The following is a 22,503-nucleotide window of genomic DNA, read 5'->3' on the forward strand; positions in this document are numbered from 1 at the left end:
CATTAAAACAGTAAAACAATGTTAAAAAATGGTGCAAGTTTGAAGTGTAAATTTCAGATGCCACGGGACTACTGCCCGAGCAATGTTTAAGAAGTGATGTGAAGAAGATGTCACCGCATCTAGCGTGACAATTGTATGGTGTTAACACAGGGATCCGGACGGGTGTGTTACATATGGATCTCTGTATACAATAATAACATGGTCAAACTGATCGCTAATGATCATGTTTGTAAATCGGAGATGTCAGGCTCTAACACATGGGGGAGATGTGCTGTGGGATCTCTATGAATGTGAGAATTACAGGGGCGTGTTGTACCATAAATATCGGCTCCACAAGTGATATATATGCTTCATGTTGTCTTTGAGAACAGAACAGCAGTATAGCGTGTATATATATATACTATGTATACATCGGGGGAAATGTACCAAAATGGATTCGTAGGCAGAAATACGCCTATTTTTTACACATTTGTATTTTTGGGATTTACACACACTTCTTTGTATGTCAAACCGACAGATCGCAATACTATACTTAGACACAACAGCTCGCACCCACGCAACACGGTGGAGAGTCTCCCATACTCAGTTTTTGAAAGTATGCAGGATCACTGATACCGACTCTGAAACCCATCACCAACTGGACATCATGCAGCAGAAGTTCGAGGACAGAGGCTACCCCAGACAGGGCCTACTTAAAGCCAAGGCCAGGGCTCTGGCGTGTGAGCGCATCACTCTTATCACAGGTGCAACACCTAAAGTCATAAAGCCATGTATTCCATGGGTTAATGACTTTAGCTCTGCCAGCCGAGAAACCACCAGCAGAGTAAAAAACTGGTGGGAAATTGTGCGTTCGGATCCCGAGCTACCGGTGTTCAAAGACACCAAGCTGATGCCGAGCTACAAGCGCGGCCCAAACTTGAAGGACCTATTGGTCAAGACCGAGATTACAAATTTTGACACCCCTTCTAGACAAATCAGACCCACCAGAATGGGCTGTTACCGGTGCCTAGGCTGCACAACATGCAGCTTCGTGACAGCTTGCACCGAAGTTGCACATCTCTATACGGGTAAAAATTTTTTAAATCAGATGGCCCCTCACGTGCACGACTAAATTTGTTATCTACATCATTTATTGTCCATGTGGAATACATTACATCGGCAAGACCGATTGTGCCATACGGGCAGCCCTTCATTCTGGCTCAGGGGAGCAACCAGTGACCAGGCATTTCGCCAAGGCCAAACATAACATGGCAATGATCAAATATAAGATCATAGACCACGTGCCGGTACACATACGGGGTGGCAACCGTTCCAAACAGCTTCTGCAGCTTGAGTCCAAGTGGATTTACAAAATGGACACACTACACCCTAAAGGCCTTAATGACACACTTGGCCTACATAATTTTTTGTAACCATTTTGGTCCACTAACACACAATCATGTCTTCCTTCTTCCTTTTCTCTCCCCCTTGTTAAAGGTACTTGTCATCCCACTGTGTGACACCAGTCCCCCAGCCTTATCGGTGTCCAGGTGACACACCAGGATAACATATAATATACAAGATGCTGGCATTCTGTTGTTGCAATTTCTGGCTTCTGGTGCTATGCGCATACAGTGATGCTGGCTGCATCACCCCACACAGGGCTGTTTTTGCTTATTATAGATACCCAGCAGGGACTCAGTATTTCTCCCTGCATTTAAACCACTCACGCCATAGGGTTTGCACCTCACCCAGCATATGCACTTTGACTTTTGCCCAGTACGGCTCCAATTCGGGGCCGCACGCAGTTATCTTTTTATACGTATACCCTTTTTAAATGTTCGTTTTTTATTATATATGTCTTCTCATTTTTAGCCACTAGATGTCACTATGTAGTCATAATATGGTCATGTCCACTTGTTTTTTTGCATTTTTTATTCACTTGCATCCTCTGAAGTTTTGTGTATGTATGGATGCCTTTGTTGCTTTATGACTTCTGTAGCACGATACTTGTATTCATGCTAATGTGAGCTGCAATCTCTTTCCCAGCCCACCCACGTCACCGCGGGATGACGACCGTGATGACGCGCGGTCAGCTGGACGCCGCCGAACGTGGTGACGTCACTGCTGTGCGCAGTACTCCGGAAACCGGCCTGTGGATGCTCGTGGGGGACGGCTACAGGGAGGGGGTAAGTTAGCGCCTATTTGTTAACATGTCTTATAAATACCCATGCACTTGCACTTTATTCTGTACTTCACCCTGTCTGCATTTTGTCCTGACGACGGGGGTCCGGCCCCCGAAACGTTGACGCCTGTAAAACCACTTATGGAATAAACACGGCCTTTTGATTTCACCAGCATTTGTGAGTCCTCGAGTGCCCATTCATTTCGTCATAGTATTCTGTGGCAGTTCATTGTGGCTGCCCTCTGAAAGCTGGCACCGGGGCAAGCTACACATCTTAGCTCACTTCAGTCCAGAGTGACGGCCCTTCCGGAGATATATATATATATATATATATATATATAGAACAAAGAGTGGGGTACCCTTTCAATGCGCTAGATAAAGTAGATTGGGCAGCACTCTGTCAGTCCCCCCTGTTAGCAGGGGAAGTGGGGAATAGAAGAAAAAAGATAGAAGACGCGCCACTATTTTATGGAGATCCACCACCAGAAGGATCAAGAAAATATATCGATTGGTCACTGTACAACAGTATTTAATACAATTAATTTAAAAACAAAGTAAAAACATTTTTGCTTGTATGCAGTCAGTTGGTCGAATCGATATAATCAGGAAAAAACTCCCAAGGCGTTTCGTCAAAAAAAATGACTTCCTCAGGGGTAACTTTCTAGGTGGTGGAGAAAGGCCATATTACTAATTTAGTATATACACAATTAAGTAGTTACTTTTTCAATACTGAGAATGTACATACCCTTAGGTAAATGGATAGTGAATGTAAGTTTTCACTCCGGATAGCGGTCTTACTGACAAACTGTACAAAAGTGTGCAAATGGATCCCTTGGAGATCTTAATGCTGGTATCCAGCTGCAACTATAGCATAATAATAGAGTATACAAAGAAAATAAAATACTGTACTCTATTATTATGCTATAGTTGCAGCTGGATAAACCGCCAATGCATCTACCTGGCTACCCCGCTAGTGGGGAGCCAGGGTATACGTATCCCTGCCATGCTTGTGGCTGAAGGAAGTCCGCGAGGCACGCTGCATGCAGCGGCGACCGGATTCTCTGTTACTGTGGTCCCCTTGCAGGCAGGTAGGGCAGGGTGCTACCTGCCTGTCTGACCGCGCTGTACTCTCACAGAACTGAGCCGCGCTGTACTCTCAAAGTACTGAGACGCGCTTTTAGAGCAATCCCACCTGGTTCCCTGCTAACAGGGACCCGGGGGCATACTTACCCCTGTAGCTGCTGTACGCGCCGAGGCTTGCGGTCCGCGAGGCGCGCTGCATGCAGCGGCGCCGGGGACCCCGGAACGGTGGTTCTGTCAGCCAGGTTCCGGAGGCAAGCTGTAAGCAGCTGCAACCGGTCCCTCAACAGCGCCCTCGTCGCAGGCAGATAGGGACAGGGACTATCTGCCTGTGTAGATCTTAAAAATCCGGAAAAATAAAGAAAAAATTAGAAAAGCCCAAGAGTGAGCTAACAATGCGCCCAGCTCCCGCAGGGCACATGCTAAGACTGCCTAGGAGAGGAAGTAGAAGGGGAGGAGTTAGTCACTGTTAATTTATTCTAAAGTGCCCAAGCTCCCTGTGGTCGCCCTTCTATTCCCCACTGTAACTCTCCAGTGTCACCTAGTGGAGGAAAGAGAAATAATGATGCAGCTGATAAACCTCCCATTCTCGGGTTACATACATGAGGATAAGATTGAATTAAGCACAAAGATGATAACAAGAGCCGGATGCCCCCCGACAGTCACTATACCGACATTGGAATCCCGACTGCTAAATGCCCGATGAGCCACCGAACCTGCACGGGGCTTCTTTGCGCTCGCTCCCTTGTCAGAGTACCGGTAGTCAGTAAATGTTAGGTAAAACCACAATTAGAAGCCAAATTACAGTATAAGTTGGCTGGGGGCGGGGTCTAATGTTGAGTCTGTTCCGCCACACCCCCTGAAAGCGGCCTGCGGTTGCTTCTCCCAGAGAGGATATTGACAAAGAACCAAGCAATCATCTCCCGGCATTATGCTAGCGCAGCTGTAAAACAACAGAAACTGCTCTAAATGCTTCTTAATCTTCTTCTTTTATCTCTGTCCAAGACGATGGATCCCTAGATCATGCACATGACATTCTAGGGCAGTGGTTCCCAACCGTGGTCCTCAAGTACCCCCAACAGTGCACGTTTTCCAGGTCACCCAGCAGGTGCACTCATTATTCAGACACATTTTAAAAGATCCACAGGTGGAGCTAATTATATCACTTGTGATTCTGTGTGGAGACCTGGAAAATGTGCACTGTTGGGGGTACTTGAGGACCAGGGTTGGGAACCACTGTTCTAGGGCAGTCATGTCCAACCTGCGGCCCTCCGGCTGTTTGCGAAACTACAAGTCCCATCATGCCTTGCCATAGTTTTGCTATTAGCGAGTGCTAAAACTATGGCAAGGCATGCTGGGATGTGTAGTTTCACAGGAGCTAGAAGGCCGCAGGTTGTACATGCCTGCTCTAGAGCGTAAGCCAGTTTTGGCAGTCACATACAGTAGGTGGGGTCTAATGAACGATACGACCATATTGCTAACACTATCAGTTCTTATACTACTACTCCCAGCATCCGCCGCCATACACTACTTTCCTATATACAGTTTCCCAGAGTGTTTGTGCCACAATAAATATAACAAAAGGCATTGTAACCCCTCCGCATCATTTTAGCCGAGTCGGGTGCGGTCCGAAAGGGCCACCCCGGGGGGGGGGGGGGGGGGCGCGGTGCAGTGTCCGCAGGTTGGGGGGGGGGGGGGGGTCACAGGCAGCCTGCACTGCTGTCTGCTATACCCTGCAGACAGCAGTAGCAGAGGAGGTGAATGGATGCCTGTGAGCGGCATCCATTCACCTCCCGGACAAGGGGTGGACGGGGGCTGGGGGCAGCCCAGCAGATTACCTTAGTGCTGGGCTTGCCCCCAGCGCAGCATTCCGGGTCCTGGCGGCGGCGATCGGAGATGACATAATCTCCAAGCGGCAGGGGGGATGCGACAGTGGTGTAAAAGGGTGCAAACGCAGGGTCACACCCGGCTTGAAGCAGGGATCAAAAACCCGGATGCGACCTGGCGTTTTTGGTATAAAAGGGGTGCTATAAACAAGTCTATGAATCTGATGTAGATCACTTTTCTTTGTGGTTACAACATACTTCCCTCCAATTGAAAACTACAATCAGGAAAATTACAGTAGGATGCGCCAAGCGCCTTTGTAAGGGGCGTGTCACACAGTGCCCAAAGGGCGTGTCTAACTCCACATGGAGCAGTACGGATGGTGTAATGGTTAGCATTACTGCCTCACAGCACTGGGGCAGGGACTGATGTGAATGTTCAAGTATTCTCTGTAAAGCGCTGTGAAATATGTGTGTGCTATATAAGAAACTGTTAATAAATAAATAAACCTATGGGCGTGTCTATGCCTAAATGCTTCTTGTGAGATATTTCTATAGAACATTAAGTCTATAGAATTTTTGAAAGGTTTTTTTTTTTGAAAGAATGATTTTTATTTCAAAGCATCATATAGATAGAACCATACATTGCCTGAATAAAAGTATGCAGACTTCCAGCAACAGTACAGAAAACTAAATGTAGAGGGTGATTCAGACCTGCTTGATTGGCTGCAAGTAACTTTTTCGGTACATCTTTCTAGTATGGCGTAGGACAGTGGTTCCCAAACTTTTTTTAAATCCCAACACCCAAGAGCAGTGGTTCTCAACCTCGGTCATCAGGACTCCCCAACAGTGTACATTTTCCAGGCCTCCATGCAGGATCACAGGTGAAATACTTTGCTCCACCTGTGATCTTTTAAAATGTGTCAGTGAATAATGAGTGCACCTGCCGGGTGACCTGGAAAACGCAGACTGTTGGGGGGTCCTGAGGACCGAGGTTGGGACCCACAGACCTAGAGAGAGTATACAGTAGTGAAGAGTTTTCATAAAAGTGTAGAAAGAGGTGTTTATATAAAGAAGGGGCAACATGCATGGGTAGAAATATTTGTGAACTGAACGTAGCAGCTGCCGGGTGAGTTGGCGGGGTACCACAGGCGATTCACCACCCTAGCAGATGGGGGCCTTAAGAGCTGCAGAGTTATTCAAGTTGGGTCAAAATCTGCGCTAGTCCTCTTGTTGCGAACCACGGTGAAGGCAGATACATCTGACCATATCACCCTCCTTCTGTCATCCGTAGGACACAGAAATTAGTGTTCCTGCCCTTTTTGTGTCTGGGACTTTGCGCCCTTCCGCTGCCGCCCTGGTGCGCTGACACCCCGTTGCAAACTTTCTCATCCGCCCCCCCTGCATGCACTGAAACGCTGATGAGCTCTCTGCTGAAAGCTGTGTGTCTGTTGTTACAGATGTAGCCCGCCACCGTCCCCCATGCTGTTACCACTGCTGAAGTCCTGAGAAGTGAGCGGCATGGCAGCTCTTTAAAGTGACAAATCCCCCCCCCCCCGCCACAACGCTAAGCTGCTCTCTGCTAGCAGTGGCTGTCAGCTCTTCCTGCCGGCTAAGCCCTCCCTCCACAGACAGGAGGGCTTGCTGGGGTTGCTTTTCCCATTCTGGGTAACAAGGATATAATACCTCCTGGGCAACGAGCATGAAACCTTCTTGGCAACTAAGCATAAAACCTTTGGCATTGAGTAAGAAACCCCTGGCAATGAGCATGTAGGTAAGAAGCTCTTATGTGCCATCATATGTAGTCGCTGTTAAGGTGTGTGATGGGTATTACAGTGTGGGTCATCATGTGTGATGGGCATTACAGTGTGGGTCATCGTGTGTGATGGGCATTACAGTGTGGGTCATCGTGTGTGATGGGCATTACAGTGTGGGTCATCGTGTGTGATGGGCATTACAGTGTGGACCGTCATCATGTGCGATGGGCATTACAGTGTGGGCCACTATCATGTGCGATGGGCATTACAGTGTGGGTCATCATGTGCGATGGGCATTACAGTGGGTGCCATCATGTGTGATAGGCATTACATCCTGCATGCACTGAAACGCTGATGAGCTCTCTGCTGAAAGCTGTGTGTCTGTTGTTACAGATGTAGCCCGCCACCGTCCCCCATGCTGTTACCACTGCTGAAGTCCTGAGAAGTGAGCGGCATGGCAGCTCTTTAAAGTGACAAATCCCCCCCCCCCCGCCACAACGCTAAGCTGCTCTCTGCTAGCAGTGGCTGTCAGCTCTTCCTGCCGGCTAAGCCCTCCCTCCACAGACAGGAGGGCTTGCTGGGGTTGCTTTTCCCATTCTGGGTAACAAGGATATAATACCTCCTGGGCAACGAGCATGAAACCTTCTTGGCAACTAAGCATAAAACCTTTGGCATTGAGTAAGAAACCCCTGGCAATGAGCATGTAGGTAAGAGGCTCTTATGTGCCATCATATGTAGTCGCTGTTAAGGTGTGTGATGGGTATTACAGTGTGGGTCATCATGTGTGATGGGCATTACAGTGTGGATCATCGTGTGTGATGGGCATTACAGTGTGGGTCATCGTGTGTGATGGGCATTACAGTGTGGGTCATCGTGTGTGATGGGCATTACAGTGTGGACCGTCATCATGTGCGATGGGCATTACAGTGTGGGCCACTATCATGTGCAATGGGCATTACAGTGTGGGTCATCATGTGCGATGGGCATTACAGTGGGTGCCATCATGTGTGATAGGCATTACAGTGTGGGTCATCATGTGCGATGGGCATTACAGTGGGGGCCATCATGTGCGATGGGCATTACAGTGTGGGTCATCATGTGTGATGGGCATTACAGTGTGGGCTATCATGTGTGATAGGCATTACAGTGTGGGACATCATGTGCGATAGGCATTACGGTGTGGACAACCATCATGTGTGATGGGCATTACAGTGTGGGCCATCATGTGCGATAGGCATTACGGTGGGGGCCATCATGTGTGATGGGCATTACAGTGTGGGCCATCATGTGTGATGGATATTACAGTGTGGGCCATCATATGTGATGGGCATTACAGTGGGGGCCATCATGTGTGATGGGCATTACAGTGTGGGCCATCATGTGTGATGGGCATTACAGTGTGGGCCATCATGTGTGATGGGCATTACAGTGGGGGCCACCATGTGTGATGGACATTACAGTGTGGGCCATCATGTGTGATGGGCATTACGGTGGGGGCCACCATGTGTGATGGACATTACAGTGTGGGCCACCATGTGTGATGGACATTACAGTGTGGGCCATCATGTGTGATAGGCATTACGGTGGGGGCCACCATTGTGTGTGATGGGGCCAAACAAACATATCAAATAAAAGAGATGCTCCGAACAATGGGCGTTTCCGCCACACTCACATCCCCCAACGAGGCTCAGTGCCATCTTCCCGGCCTTGGGTTCTCCAGAGAATTGCATCCCACAGAATTCGGTGCGACTGCGGCTCTGCGCCATTATATTGGATGGAAGCCTGCGCTTTGCATGCTCCGCTGCGCACTCTGCTGTAATTGTTTTTTTTTTTTCTACTGGACTCCTGTGCATACTGTGACTACTGGCCATACTCCACTGTGACTGCTGGCCATACCCCACTGTGTATACATTACTGTGACTGCTGCTCGTAACCCCATTGTGTATACATTACTGTGACTGCTGGCTTTAACCCCACTGTGTATGCGATACTGTAACTGCTGGCCATACCCCTCTGTGTATACGTTACTGTGACTGCTGGCTTTAACCCTACTGTGTATACGATGCTGTAACTGCTGGCTATACCCCTCTGTGTATATGTTACTGTGACTGCTGGCCATACCCCACCTGCCACCTGTCGACCCAACGGTGTCGACCTAATGACTGTCGACCTAAGTGGTGTCGACAATACGACCATATCCCGTAAAGTGGCTGCTGGCAATACCCCACTAGTGTTCACACTCTGATTTTTTTAGGGCAGGGCGCTGACCATCAGGCAGAGCACTTTTTCAATCGAAAGAGCACATTTTATACTAGAAATTTACATCAGAAACAGCAAAAATTATAAGAATGATGCCCATTACACATTGTCATATTCTGCTATGGCCATTACATATTCTGTCGCAATGAAAACACATTATACCACACACCGTAATACCCATTACACATTATACCGCACACACCATAATGCCCATTACACATTATACCACACACCATAATGCCCATTACACATTATACCACACACCGTAATACCCATTACACATTAAAACAAAATACCATAATGCCCATTACACATTATGCCACACACCCATTACACATTGTCATACTGATCTATGTCCATTACATATTCTGTAATAATGACAACTACACGTTATATCACACAACAAAATACCCATTACACATTATACCACACACCATAATGCCCATTACACATTATACCACACCGTAATACCCATTACACATTGTCATGCTGTGCTATGTCCATTCCATTTTCTGTCATAATGACAGCTACACATTATGGCATACACTGTAATACCTCTTATACATTATACCACACACCCTAATACCCATTACACATTGTCATACTGAGCTATGTCCATTACATATTATGACCTAATGACATCACACATTATGGCACACACTGTAATGACTCTTACACATTACACCACACACCATAATGCCTCTTACACATTATGGCATATACTGTAATGCCTCTTATACATTATACCACACAATGTAATACCCATTACACATTATACCATGCACCACAATGGCCATTACACATTATACCACACACCGTAATACCCATTACACATGATGGCACACACCGAAAGTTCTCAGCGGCACGTCAACGAGGTGGGGGGCAGCGCAAGGGCGCAGAGTGCCACACACAAAAAGGGCAGGGAGCATTTTGAGGTTTTAAAAACGGGCAGGGTGCAGCACCCTGTAACAGAAGCTTAGAAGGAACACTTGTGATATTATGCTGGGTACACATTGGGTAGCTGGAAATGGGGAACGTGCATCATTATTATAGAACAATGTTTATTCATAATCTTTCTGTGGCTGATATACCAGACATAGCCAAGCGATGTTCATAAAACATTCAGTGATTTGACTCTTTCCTTTATGGTGAAATGCCATTGGTAATCAAGATGTATATCCAATACAGATCAATCCCTGTATTTAATGTGTCCATTATGTGCTTGGTTGCATTACAGAGGAACATATTAGGCCCATGAGTACGTTACCTCAGGGCATAAATATCCCATTTTTCTTTTGTTAGGATGTTGAGCTACCACATTAGTCAGCCTTACTAATATAGTTATATACTCATGTGTTTGTGTATGTCTCCTGGATAGGGAGCTGAACAGTATGGGCATCTGGTACCGAATGGGAAGGGTTCCAAGAGCCCCAGAATCTCCGCAGCCCTCAACACCTTCCTCCCCATCTGCTGTGGTGACGTCGGCATCTGCTCCAAACCTCCCGAGGTAGGTACTTGTGTAGACGTTTTGTTTGAGCCAAGTGTTAAGGCCCATACACACTTGAAGATTTTCATTTCAAAAGACTTTGCCAAAATCTCTGAAAGATATATTTGTCACCAAAGTAGTGCGTACACACTGAGCTATTTTCCCCAAAGAGCAAGAGATTTTCAGGAGGTGAAAGACTTTGCTGAAAATCTTTCATATAAAAGGCTATTTACATAATGGACAGGGTTTGTATTCCAAGGGTGGGAGCAGGGGCCATTTTATTCAGTGCATTTCTGTTCTAGGGGCCTGATTCAGAACTGATCGCTATGCTGTGTATATTCGGAGCCCAGCAAACAGGTAAACGCTACCTGACTCTGCTCCGACTGGGCAAAATCCCGCCCATGTGCACAACTACCATTTAATTTGCCACCGTGCACGTAGGGAGAAATCCATTCACCTTCCCCAGCAATGTATACATTACCGCCACAACAAAATATACATTGGGGGGCAGTGGCGGTGGTAACATATACATTGTTGACCTGCGCCAGCAGTGTATACATTAACGCCATAAAAATATACATTGATGGCCAGTGGCAGTGGTCTCATATACATTGCTGGTCTGCTCCAGCAGTGTTTACATTAATAACTATTATCACTATACATTAGTGCGCAGCAGTGCCTAAAGTGGAAAAATTTGCTTCCCTGACTCTTCCCCCCCCCCCCCCCAATTATGTCACAGCCACACTGTCAGGAAAAGAATAATGTGGCCACATAATACCACCCCTGATTCAAATGATGCCCCACAGTGCAAAACAACCCAACACCTAATAAAAACTGAACATTTTGTGCCAAAAATTTTAGGGCATGGCTTTATGGGTCAGGGACACAGAAATGCACACAGTAATGCAAATTACACATTATGCCACACACCGTAATGTCCATTATACTATATGCCAAACACGGTAATGCCCATTTCACAATATGCCAAACATGGTAATGCCCATTTTTTATTATGCCACATAAGTGCCGCTTACATACATGCTCATTGCCAGGTTTTACATTCTCAGTGCCAGGGGTAACATGCCCAGTGCCAGAGGTGTGCACTGTGTGGGAAAGGAGACAGCAGGGCAGAGCGGTGGGAAACCCGGATGTCTCAGAACATCCGTGGTGCGGCTATTTCAAATGACTTGCGAGCCAATCGGTGCTCGCGGCCCGGCAGCTCCTCATTTGTTGCCGTCCCGCGAGCTCTGATTGGCTCACGAGCCGTGAGTTGGCACATAATTTTAAAATAGCTACGCCACGGACGGATGGACCTTCTCTGAGACATCCTGATTTCCCACCGCTCTGCCCGGCTGTCAGCTGTTTAGCGATGCGGACGGAGGCGGAACCATTCCACCTCCAAAATAAAACTGATGGAACGCAGTTCCGCCCAGTTCCTGCTCCCTTTAACCCTTGTGGGCAGTGGTGCCCATAATATATACATTGCTGGCCTGTATCAACAATGTATATATTACTGGCTTGTAAGTAACATTGGTGGGCAGTGATGCCACTAAAATATACATTGCTGGCATGTGCCAGCAATGTATATATTACTGGCTAATTCATAATTATTTGTGGGCAGCAAGCAAATTAATAATCATTGGTGCCCAGTGGTGCCAATAATATATACATTGCTGGCCTGTGCCAGCAATGTATATATTACTGGCTTATAAGTAACATTACATTGGTGGCAAGTGGTGCTAGCAATATATACATTGCTGGCATGTGCCAGCAATGTATATATTACTGCCTTAAAAATGTAACATTGGTGCCCAGTGGTGCTAGCAATATATACATTGCTGGCTTATGCCAGCAATGTATATATTACTGCCTTAAAAATGTAACATTGGTGCCCAGTGGTTCCAGCAATATATACATTGCTGGCATATGCCAGCAATGTATATATTACTGCTTTAAACATAAAACATTGGTGGCCAGCAGTGCCCCCTGCTCTCAGTGCTCTGTGTTAAGCATAGCAGGGGGGGCGTGGCCAGCAGAGTGTGTTGCCGGGTGAGGGAGAAGTGCTCTGTGGTGAGCACTGAGCAGGAGGGCGGGACAAGCAGACAGGCAGGGACTCGGAGCAGGATGCATGGAGCCGGCGCAGCAGCACTTGGACAGGGTGAGTATTATGACAGGCGGGGGCGGGGGGCGGCGCGGCGGTCCGCCGGGCTGAAAGTGGTTAATCTTTCAGCCCGGCAGGCGTACACACATGGCGATGATGGATGAAAAACCATCCATCATCGCCACATCTGCTGGTAAAACCAGCAGATGAACCACTTTCCTAGCGATTATGCGGGAGCGCGCATCATCGCTAGTCGGCAATCTCCGGGGCATACACACTGGGCGATTTTCGGCCGAAAATCGCTCAAAACTGCTGTTTTGAGCGATTTTCAGCTGAAAATCGTCAAGTGTGTATGGGCCTTCACTATTCGGCCCAAATGTCAAATGCAATAAAGATACGTTACTGTCCTCCTTATACTACACACTTGCCGGTCCTTTCTCACAGAACCACGGGCTGCTAAGAGGCCCAGATATCACTGGGAAGGGACAGCGAGCTGCGGGACTGTAATATTACCAGGTCTTTATTACTCTACAGAGAATGCTTCATTCATTAGGACAGGCATGTCCAAACTATGGCCCTCCAGCTGTTGTGAAACTACACATCCCAGCATGCCTTGCAATAGTTTAACATTCCCTAAAAGCAAAACTGAGGCAAGGCATGATGGGACTTGTAGTTTCACAACAGCTGGAGGGCCATAGTTTGGACATGCTTGCATTAGGACCTAATGCTTGTGTTGACCCTATGACCCATACCCGTCTTATGCTGGGCATACACTATGCAATGTCTGTCAGACCAGCAGATATACGCTATGAGATAGTAGTGTATGGCCACATGATCCGGGTTCCTTCCCTGTAGAGGGAACATTTCCCCATGCCTCCCCTGTGACAGAACAGGTGAAAGGATGGGCGCTCAGTTTGGAATGTTGGAAAATGTCTGCAGCTACCCAATGCACTCATTGGCCGGATCCACTGATAATCAGCCAGTCAGGACAATGATTGCATAATGTATTTATATGTATTACAGGAACTTTTCTTGTATGAAGTAAAGGGACGCTGTTTGTAACCATATGTTCTTGTAATCACATTACACTCTTGTTACAGTACATGTTTGTTACAGCCTTGACCCATGTTGGATGAAGTGTGTAAACTCTTACAATCACGGGACACACTGTCTGTATTATGGATGTTTCTGAGTAGTGCCTGGGTGCACCATGCGATGCCCGGAACTGCTCCGTACTGTGGATGCGTCTGCCGGCTTCTTCCTTCATAGTAGCTTTCAGATGGAAACTGATTCAGACGTATCTTCTGTACCCAACATGAAGTGGGTCCGAGCCCAGATACTAATGATGACTGCAGTGGGCGGGACAGGCTTTCACGTGTGGATTGTTAGTGTACACGGGAGACTCCCGCATTACCATATGGAATTCAGCAATGGCGCGGATGAGTCAGATTTACACCCTCTCCCGGTGACAATATACATATTATTCAGTTATTTAATAGACCAAATTTTCAATTGTTTTTTTTTCTCATTTACCCACATTCCAATGTCCATGGGGGAAGCCTTGTTATCTGTGCAGAACAATCAATAACATATTCTGAATATTCGCTTACTGATTTGTGATGACCCGTCACCGTGGCAGCACCTGACCGTAGCTTGGTGACTTACCTGGGTATCCAGTAAGTGAGGTCAGATATCTGTAATGTGCTAAATCAGGGAATAAATAGTATGGTGACAGCAGGTACAGTCCGATATATAGGACCTAATCTGTCCATGAGTCGGTCCGCTCAGTATAGCTGTAAGTACAGTACATGCTGAGCAGCTTTATGTGACTGCTACAGTAAGTACAGCACATGCTGAGCAGCTTTATGTGACTGCTACAGTAAGTACAGCACATGCTGAGCAGCTTTATGTGACTTCTACAGTAAGTACAGTACATGCTGTCAGCTTTATGTGACGGCTACAGTAAGTACAGTACATGCTGTCAGCTTTATGTGATGGCTACAGTAAGTACAACACATGCTGAGCAGCTTTATGTGACTGCTACAGTAAGTACAGCACATGCTGAGCAGCTTTATGTGACTTCTACAGTAAGTACAGTACATGCTGTCAGCTTTATGTGACGGCTACAGTAAGTACAGTACATGCTGTCAGCTTTATGTGATGGCTACAGTAAGTACAACACATGCTGAACAGCTTTATGTGACTGCTACAGTAAGTACAGCACATGCTGAGCAGCTTTATGTGACTGCTACAGTAAGTACAGTACATGCTGAGAAGCTTTATGTGACTGCTACAGTAAGTACAGCACATGCTGAGCAGCTTTATGTGACTGCTACAGTAAGTACAACACATGCTGAGCAGCTTTATGTGACTGCTACAGTAGGTACAGCACATGCTGAGCAGCTTTATGTGACTTCTACAGTAAGTACAACACATGCTGAGCAGCTTTATGTGACTGCTACAGTAAGTACAACACATGCTGAGCAGCTTTATGTGACTGCTACAGTAAGTACAGCACATGCTGAGCAGCTTTATGTGACTTCTACAGTAAGTACAGTATATGCTCTCAGCTTTATGTGACGGCTACAGTAAGTACAGTACATGCTGAGCAGATTTGTGTGACTGCTACAGTAAGTACAGCACATGCTGAGCAGCTTTATGTGACTGCTACAGTAAGTACAGTACTTGCTGAATAGCTTTATGTGACTGCTACAGTAAGTACAGCACATGCTGAGCAGCTTTATGTGACTGCTACAGTAAGTACAGTACATGCTGAGAAGCTTTATGTGACTGCTACAGTAAGTACAGTACATGCTGAGCAGCTTTATGTGACTGCTACAGTAAGTACAGCACATGCTGAGCAGCTTTATGTGACTTCTACAGTAAGTACAGTACATGCTGTCAGCTTTATGTGACGGCTACAGTAAGTACAGTACATGCTGTCAGCTTTATGTGACGGCTACAGTAAGTACAACACATGCTGAGCAGCTTTATGTGACTGCTACAGTAAGTACAGCACATGCTGAGCAGCTTTATGTGACTTCTACAGTAAGTACAGTACATGCTGTCAGCTTTATGTGACGGCTACAGTAAGTACAGTACATGCTGTCAGCTTTATGTGACGGCTACAGTAAGTACAACACATGCTGAACAGCTTTATGTGACTGCTACAGTAAGTACAGCACATGCTGAGCAGCTTTATGTGACTGCTACAGTAAGTACAGTACATGCTGAGCAGCTTTATGTGACTGCTACAGTAAGTACAGCACATGCTGAGCAGCTTTATGTGACTGCTACAGTAAGTACAACACATGCTGAGCAGCTTTATGTGACTGCTACAGTAAGTACAGCACATGCTGAGCAGCTTTATGTGACTTCTGCAGTAAGTACAGTACATGCTGTCAGCTTTATGTGACGGCTACAGTAAGTACAGTACATGCTGAGCAGCTTTATGTGACTGCTACAGTAAGTACAACACATGCTGAGCAGCTTTATGTGACTGCTACAGTAAGTACAGCACATGCTGAGCAGCTTTATGTGACTGCTACAGTAAGTACAACACATGCTGAGCAGCTTTATGTGACTGCTACAGTAAGTACAGCACATGCTGAGCAGCTTTATGTGACTTCTACAGTAAGTACAGTATATGCTCTCAGCTTTATGTGACGGCTACAGTAAGTACAGTACATGCTGAGCAGATTTGTGTGACTGCTACAGTAAGTACAGCACATGCTGAGCAGCTTTATGTGACTGCTACAGTAAGTACAGTACTTGCTGAATAGCTTTATGTGACTGCTACAGTAAGTACAGTACATGCTGAGCAGATTTACGTGACTGCTACAGTAAGTACAGCACATGCTGAGCAGATTTATGTGACGGCTACAGTAAGTACAGCACATGCTGAGCAGCTTTATGTGACTGCTATAGTAAGTACAGGACATGCTGAGCAGCTTTATGTGACTGCTACAGTAAGTACAGCACATGCTGAGCAGCTTTATGTGACGGCTACAGTAAGTACGGTACATGCTAAGAAGCTTTATGTGACAGCTACAGTAAGTACGGTACATGCTGAGAAGCTTTATTTGACTGCTACAGTAAGTACAGTACATGCTGAGCAGATTTATGTGACTGCTACAGTATGTAATGCATATGCTGAGCAGATTTATGTGATTGCTACAGTAAGTACAGCACATGCTGAGCAGCTTTATGTGACTGCTACAGTAAGTACAGTACATGCTGAGCAGCTTTATGTGACTGCTATGAGGCATGGAAGTAAAGCTACTAGACTATAACACAAGTCAGTATATAGCTGTATACGCACTGGATGATGTCTGTACCCAGCGGCATCCTCCGAGATGGGACCCGGTGGGGTGCTGGCATCGGCTAGTGCATACACACTTTTGTTAATGCCAGCCGCAACGAGCGACGGTGGGGGTGCAGGCTCCATGTTACATTGCTGACAAGTTGTGTGAGTGCACATCATCAGCATTGTGCGTACACACTAGACCAGGGGTAGCCAACTTCAGTCCTCAATAGCTACCAACAATTCACATTTTTCAGAGCACCTAGCTTGTGCACAGGTGCACGCATTACTCAATGACACATTTTAAAAGATCCATAGGTGGAGCTAATTACTTCATTTGTGATTCTATGAGGAAACCTGGAAAACACGCACTGTTGGTAGCTCTCGAGGACTGGAGTTGGCTACCCCTGCATTAGACTAGATCAGGCATTCCCAATCACGGTCCTCAAGGCACATCAACAGTGCAGGTTTTAGTGATATCCAGGCTTCAGCACAGATGGTTTAATTAGAATCCCTCAGATACTAATTAAGTCACCTGTGCTCAAGCCTGGATATCTACAAAACCTGCACTGTTGGTGTGCCTTGAGGACTGTGATTGGGAATGCCTGGACTAGATTTTGGTTCTGTTTTTCCGATCCATCGGTTCCTGCTAAAGTATTTAAAATGTCACCTGATACTATATATGTCACCTGATGCCACTTATGTCACCTGATGCTATATATGTCACCTGATGCTATATATGTCACCTGATGCTATATATGTCACCTGATGATAACATATTGGTGAGATTTAATAGGATGAGAGATTCAAAAAGTGAGAGATTTGGTAAGAAATCTCCAGGTTTTTTTAAAGCGGCAATCATTTACACTGCAAAACCAGTTTGATTTTGCCGTGTAAATGATTGCCACTTTAGAAAACTGGAGATTTCTTACCAAATCTCTCACTTTTTGAATCTCTCATCCTATTAAATCTCACCCATTGTATTAACTTCCAAAAATGAAGAGGATTTCCCAGATATTAGGGGATTCTAGCAATAAAACATTAGTATGGGCTGGATGGTGTAATATTATTAATGAAACTTCCTGTCGGCAGATGTGAGATTGAGTGTGACCTCACACATTAACCATATTTGCTAGTGGATAAAATCTAACTTATCTAAAATAACGACACGGACAACAGTAATGCCATTAAAATCAGTCAACCTTTTTATTTTGTAACATTTTAAATAACTATGGTGGCAGAGAGAAAGAACGGTCAGTTTACCAGTGACATAAGCCAATTGGCCAGTACACCACAATAGGCCAACTAGACAGTCAGTGGCCCTGACCCCCAGTAGGGTAGGTCACACTAGATCAGTGTATTAGAAAGAGGGGTGCCGGATGACTGCCCGGCAATCGGGATCCTGACGGTAAGTGTACCAACATAGGAATTGCGACTGCCGGTGCTCTGACATGGGGGATCCCAACTGACAGGGTCTATTCTCCCTTGTGGGGTCCATGACCCCCATAGAGGGAGAATAGAACCTGTGGCGAGCCACCGAGCCTGCAAGGGGCTTCTTTGCGCTCACCCCCTTGTCAGAGCACTAACTGGCAGTCGGGATTCCGATGTCGGTAAACTGACTGTCATGATCCCGATTGTTGGACAGTCATACCACACCCTGAAAAGAGAGCGCTCCTCCATAAAGCAGCGCATTAGCCACTGGACTGACGTTATTTCCCGCCACAGAGAGGTTGACCAACCCCAACAGGCAAGAAAAAAGAAAAAAAAAGTTTGGGCTAGGGTGGGTGGGGAATCCAGGCTAAAAGAGTCAGCCCCTAGCTAGCCTACAATCAAAATGTCCACATCTCCAGAACTATCGAAATAACAACCTGACTAATGCCAAGGGAGTAAGGGGGTGGGATGACTTGGCCCGAGGTGAAAACCTGAAAAACCTGAAAAAACTGCACGGAGAACACGAGCCAATAGTGTCACCGTGTATTCAGGAGAAAACAGGGAAAATCCCTCGGGACCCTCACCGCTAACGGTGACGAGTGGCAAATGCTCCCAAGTCTTGTCTATTCGTGATGTGGTGTAGAAAGTGGGGAAGCAGATCGTTGAAGGAGCCGCCCTGCCGATCAAGCAGGATTACACTATAAAAACTAGTGCATGGAGCAGCTGACTGGTCGACACAGGCGGCCCCAACCCCAAACCGCTAGCCCACCCCCACACCACCTGACGAATAGACCTATATACAATGATAGGCATTGCACCTCCTGCTGCGTTACTGATCGGAACGGCATCCTGGGCTGCAGTATCCGATCTCCTGTGACAACTTTGTCCAGCTCCGACCCAGTTGGGTCATGCAAGCCGACCATGGAATCTGCTCCGATCAGGTCTGAAAATCTCAGTCCTCCGAAGTAGATCCTGGCCCCATCTTTCACAAACAACCTCCATCCCCATGCCATCCCCAAGCAGCATCAGACTATCAATCACTGACTGTCTGATGCCATAGTTCAACCAATGTTGTGGACACATACTGTACATGGGCAGTATGGGTCCAACACATGCGCAGGGTACCAAATATCAGTACTTTACTGAATGTGCCACTACAGCTTTGGATTATGATTCGGGCCCAATATGCTAATTTAGTATTTGAGTTTCTGTGCCATCGGCCGCAGGAGTGTTGGAGAAGTGTAAAAGAGACAAATACCAACATGACTAATACCAAGTGAGGGGGGGGGGGAGGGGGTGAGATGACTTGGCCCGAGGTAAAAACCTGAAAAACCTGATAAACCTGCACGGAGAACACGAGCCAATAGTGTCACCGTGTATTCAGGCAAAAACAGGACAAAATCCCTCGGGACCCTCACCGCTAACAGTGACGAGTGGCAAAATGCTCTCAAGTCGTGTCAGCCCTAGGCCGCATGAGTGTGGGTGGGGTGTAGTAAAAATAATTACCAACCTGACTAATACCAAGTGAGGGGGGAGGAGGGGGTGAGACGACTTGGCCCGAGGTAAAAACCTGAAATTCCTGATAAACCTGCACGGGGAACACAAGCCAATATTGTCACCGTGTATTCAGGAGATAACAGGGAAAATCTCTCGGGACCCTCACCGCTAACGGTGACGAGTGGCAAAATGCTCCCAAGTTGTGTCAGCCCTAGCCCGCAGGAGTGTGGGTGGTGTGTAATAGAGGCAGCTGAAAGCTGATGGGATGGGATAGAGCGGTTGTGATGGTGCAGAAAGCAGAAAAGAGTGTAAAGAAAAGAGGAGCGAGAAGCAAACCCAAAATGGCCACAGGAGTGTGTGTGGAGTGTAGTAAAACCAAATACTAACATGACTAATGCTAAGTGAGGGGTAGGAGGGGGTGAGACGACTTGGCCCGAGGTAAAAACCTGAAATTCCTGATAAACCTGCACGGAGAACACGAGCCAATAGTGTCACCGTGTATTCAGGAGATAACAGGGAAAATCCCTCGGGACCCTCACCGCTAACGGTGACGAGTGGCAAAATGCTCCCAAGTCGTGTCAGCCCTAGGCTGCAGGAGTGTGGGTGGAGTGTAATAGAGGCAGCTGAAAGCTGATGGGATGGGATAGAGCGGTTGTGATGGTGCGATAGACAGAAAAGAGTGTAAAGAAAAGAGAGAGAAGAAAACCCAAAATGGGATAACACCTGTGAGGAGAGAGATAGAAGGAATTACCACGATGTACGGTGGAGAAGATCTTCATGTTCTCGGTGTATTCAGGAGATACGACACAGGACCGGCCACCGAGTGGACTGTCTGCGGCACACAGGACAGCTGGGATTTGAGTCCGTCCACACGTAGATGCAGCTCGGATGAAATCTGTGGCCACAGGGCAGAACTGACACCCGCTCTCCATTTTGGAACTCCATAATACAGATCACGCAGAATTGCGGCTCTTCATCCTCAGCAATAGTGCACGATGGAAATGCGCTGATCTCCAAATCCCAGGGTGCGACATTCTCCCTGGTGAGACGTATCTGCAGGTATTCGGGGGTTACGACTGTCGCTGTCTACCTCCATGGCCAGGATATGCTGTCCGTTGACCTCTACAATCATGGCTGGTTGGTTAAGCTCACCGATGAACACCATTTCAGACGACAGGAAGTCTTGCGCGTTGATCTCAACAAAGATGGTCGACTCTGGAATCTGCTCGTGCATCTCCAACATCCTGTCATTGAAATACTCCCTCTTGAGCTCGTCTACGAGGTCTGCGTAATTCTAAAGATGATCAGCTGGAGGATCAGAGGCTCGATGAAGTTCCCTGGGACCAGGGATAAAAATGGGTGAACGGCTTCGGGCTCTGTTCTCCCTTTGAGATGTTTCGTCACTGGTTTCCTGACGAGATCTTCTTTGGCGCTCGGAGCGCAGCCTCTCCACAAAAACGGTCTGCGTAGAATCGTCTGAAAAGATATACCTTTATATTGTAGCTATAATTACTAGATAATTATTAAATAACTACGGTATTATTAATAAATAACATGTTCAAAGCAATTGCTGATCAGCAAATTGAGTTACAGCAATCACATTCTGAATATAATACTTTATTGTGTCAACAATACACTACAACAATGCACTGTCAACAAAAAATGACACACAAGTACCTGCACAAACATATCCCATTTCATTGTTTATCATTCAGCATATTAACAGCAGTTGGAAAAAAAACTGTTTAGCATGCGCTTTGTACGTACCGGGATACTGCGGAACCGTTTTTTCGATGGCAGAATATCAACAACCTCATAATTATGATTTGTCAGTGATGAGAGGCAGAATATCAGGGTTATATTTCAAGTGAGTTTTTGTAATACCCCTTTCACACCAGCCTAATTTCCCGGGTAGCGCTGGTTTGTTAGGTTCCCGGGCCAAACTCCTGGGAAAATTTGCCAGGATTTCAACCAAGCAGGGTTGTTCACGGGTTCAACCCAAGGTCCTGGCCGTTTTGAATGGGGTAGGGATTACTAACCCTGGTTACTGGTCCATGGTGCAGATGGTCAGGCTGGGGATCCACACAGGCGGCGGGCGCAGATGACAGGACAGGAGGTGGATGAAGATGATGCAGCTCTCCGGTGCCCTTACTCCCGCCGGAGAGCTGCGTCATCTGCACCTGCTGTCTGACCTGTGTGGATCACCGGCTTGCACCGAGGACCAGCAACCCAGGGTGAGTACTATTCACCGGCCTCCGCCACCATCCCAGCTACCCCTGCCTTCTGACGGCCTCCTCTCTGCCTCCTTCCCACACCAGAAAACGCAGAGACTTTTCTGGTGTGAAAGGGGCCAACCGGGGCATGATCCCTGGGCCGAATTCCTGGGTGGTTCCCTGCATTTTCTGGTGTGAAAGGGGTATTATCGTTTGTTAGAAAGATAACATTACAGAGCAATAATAGCCAGTGCCTACCAGATATAGTATGTGTGGATGGGGTGGCATGGGTATTATTCATGCCTCTAACTGGAAATCCTTATTTCTAGAGTTATTTTTGTGAGGTTTTTTTTTTTTATATTTGTCTATTTGCTATTTTGGCAACTAGA

At 46.7% G+C, this 22,503-nt stretch overlaps 1 long non-coding RNA gene across 4 annotated transcripts in view; it reads left to right on the forward strand.

Annotated features, from left to right (window-relative positions):
- The window catches only part of LOC146053815 (uncharacterized), a 40,386-nt gene that overhangs the window by 4,126 nt on the left and 13,757 nt on the right, over nucleotides 1–22,503 (forward strand). For all 4 annotated transcript variants that reach the window (XR_014467831.1, XR_014467829.1, XR_014467830.1 and 1 more), the window contains 2 exons: nucleotides 2,029–2,168; nucleotides 10,462–10,590. This is a non-coding gene — a long non-coding RNA (uncharacterized LOC146053815). The remainder of the gene's footprint in view (nucleotides 1–2,028; nucleotides 2,169–10,461; nucleotides 10,591–22,503) is intronic.

The sequence above is a fragment of the Crinia signifera genome, unplaced genomic scaffold (genome assembly GCF_055691185.1).
Source record: "Crinia signifera unplaced genomic scaffold, ASM5569118v1 HAP2_SCAFFOLD_210, whole genome shotgun sequence".
In the NCBI taxonomy this organism is placed as follows: Eukaryota; Metazoa; Chordata; class Amphibia; order Anura; family Myobatrachidae; genus Crinia; species Crinia signifera.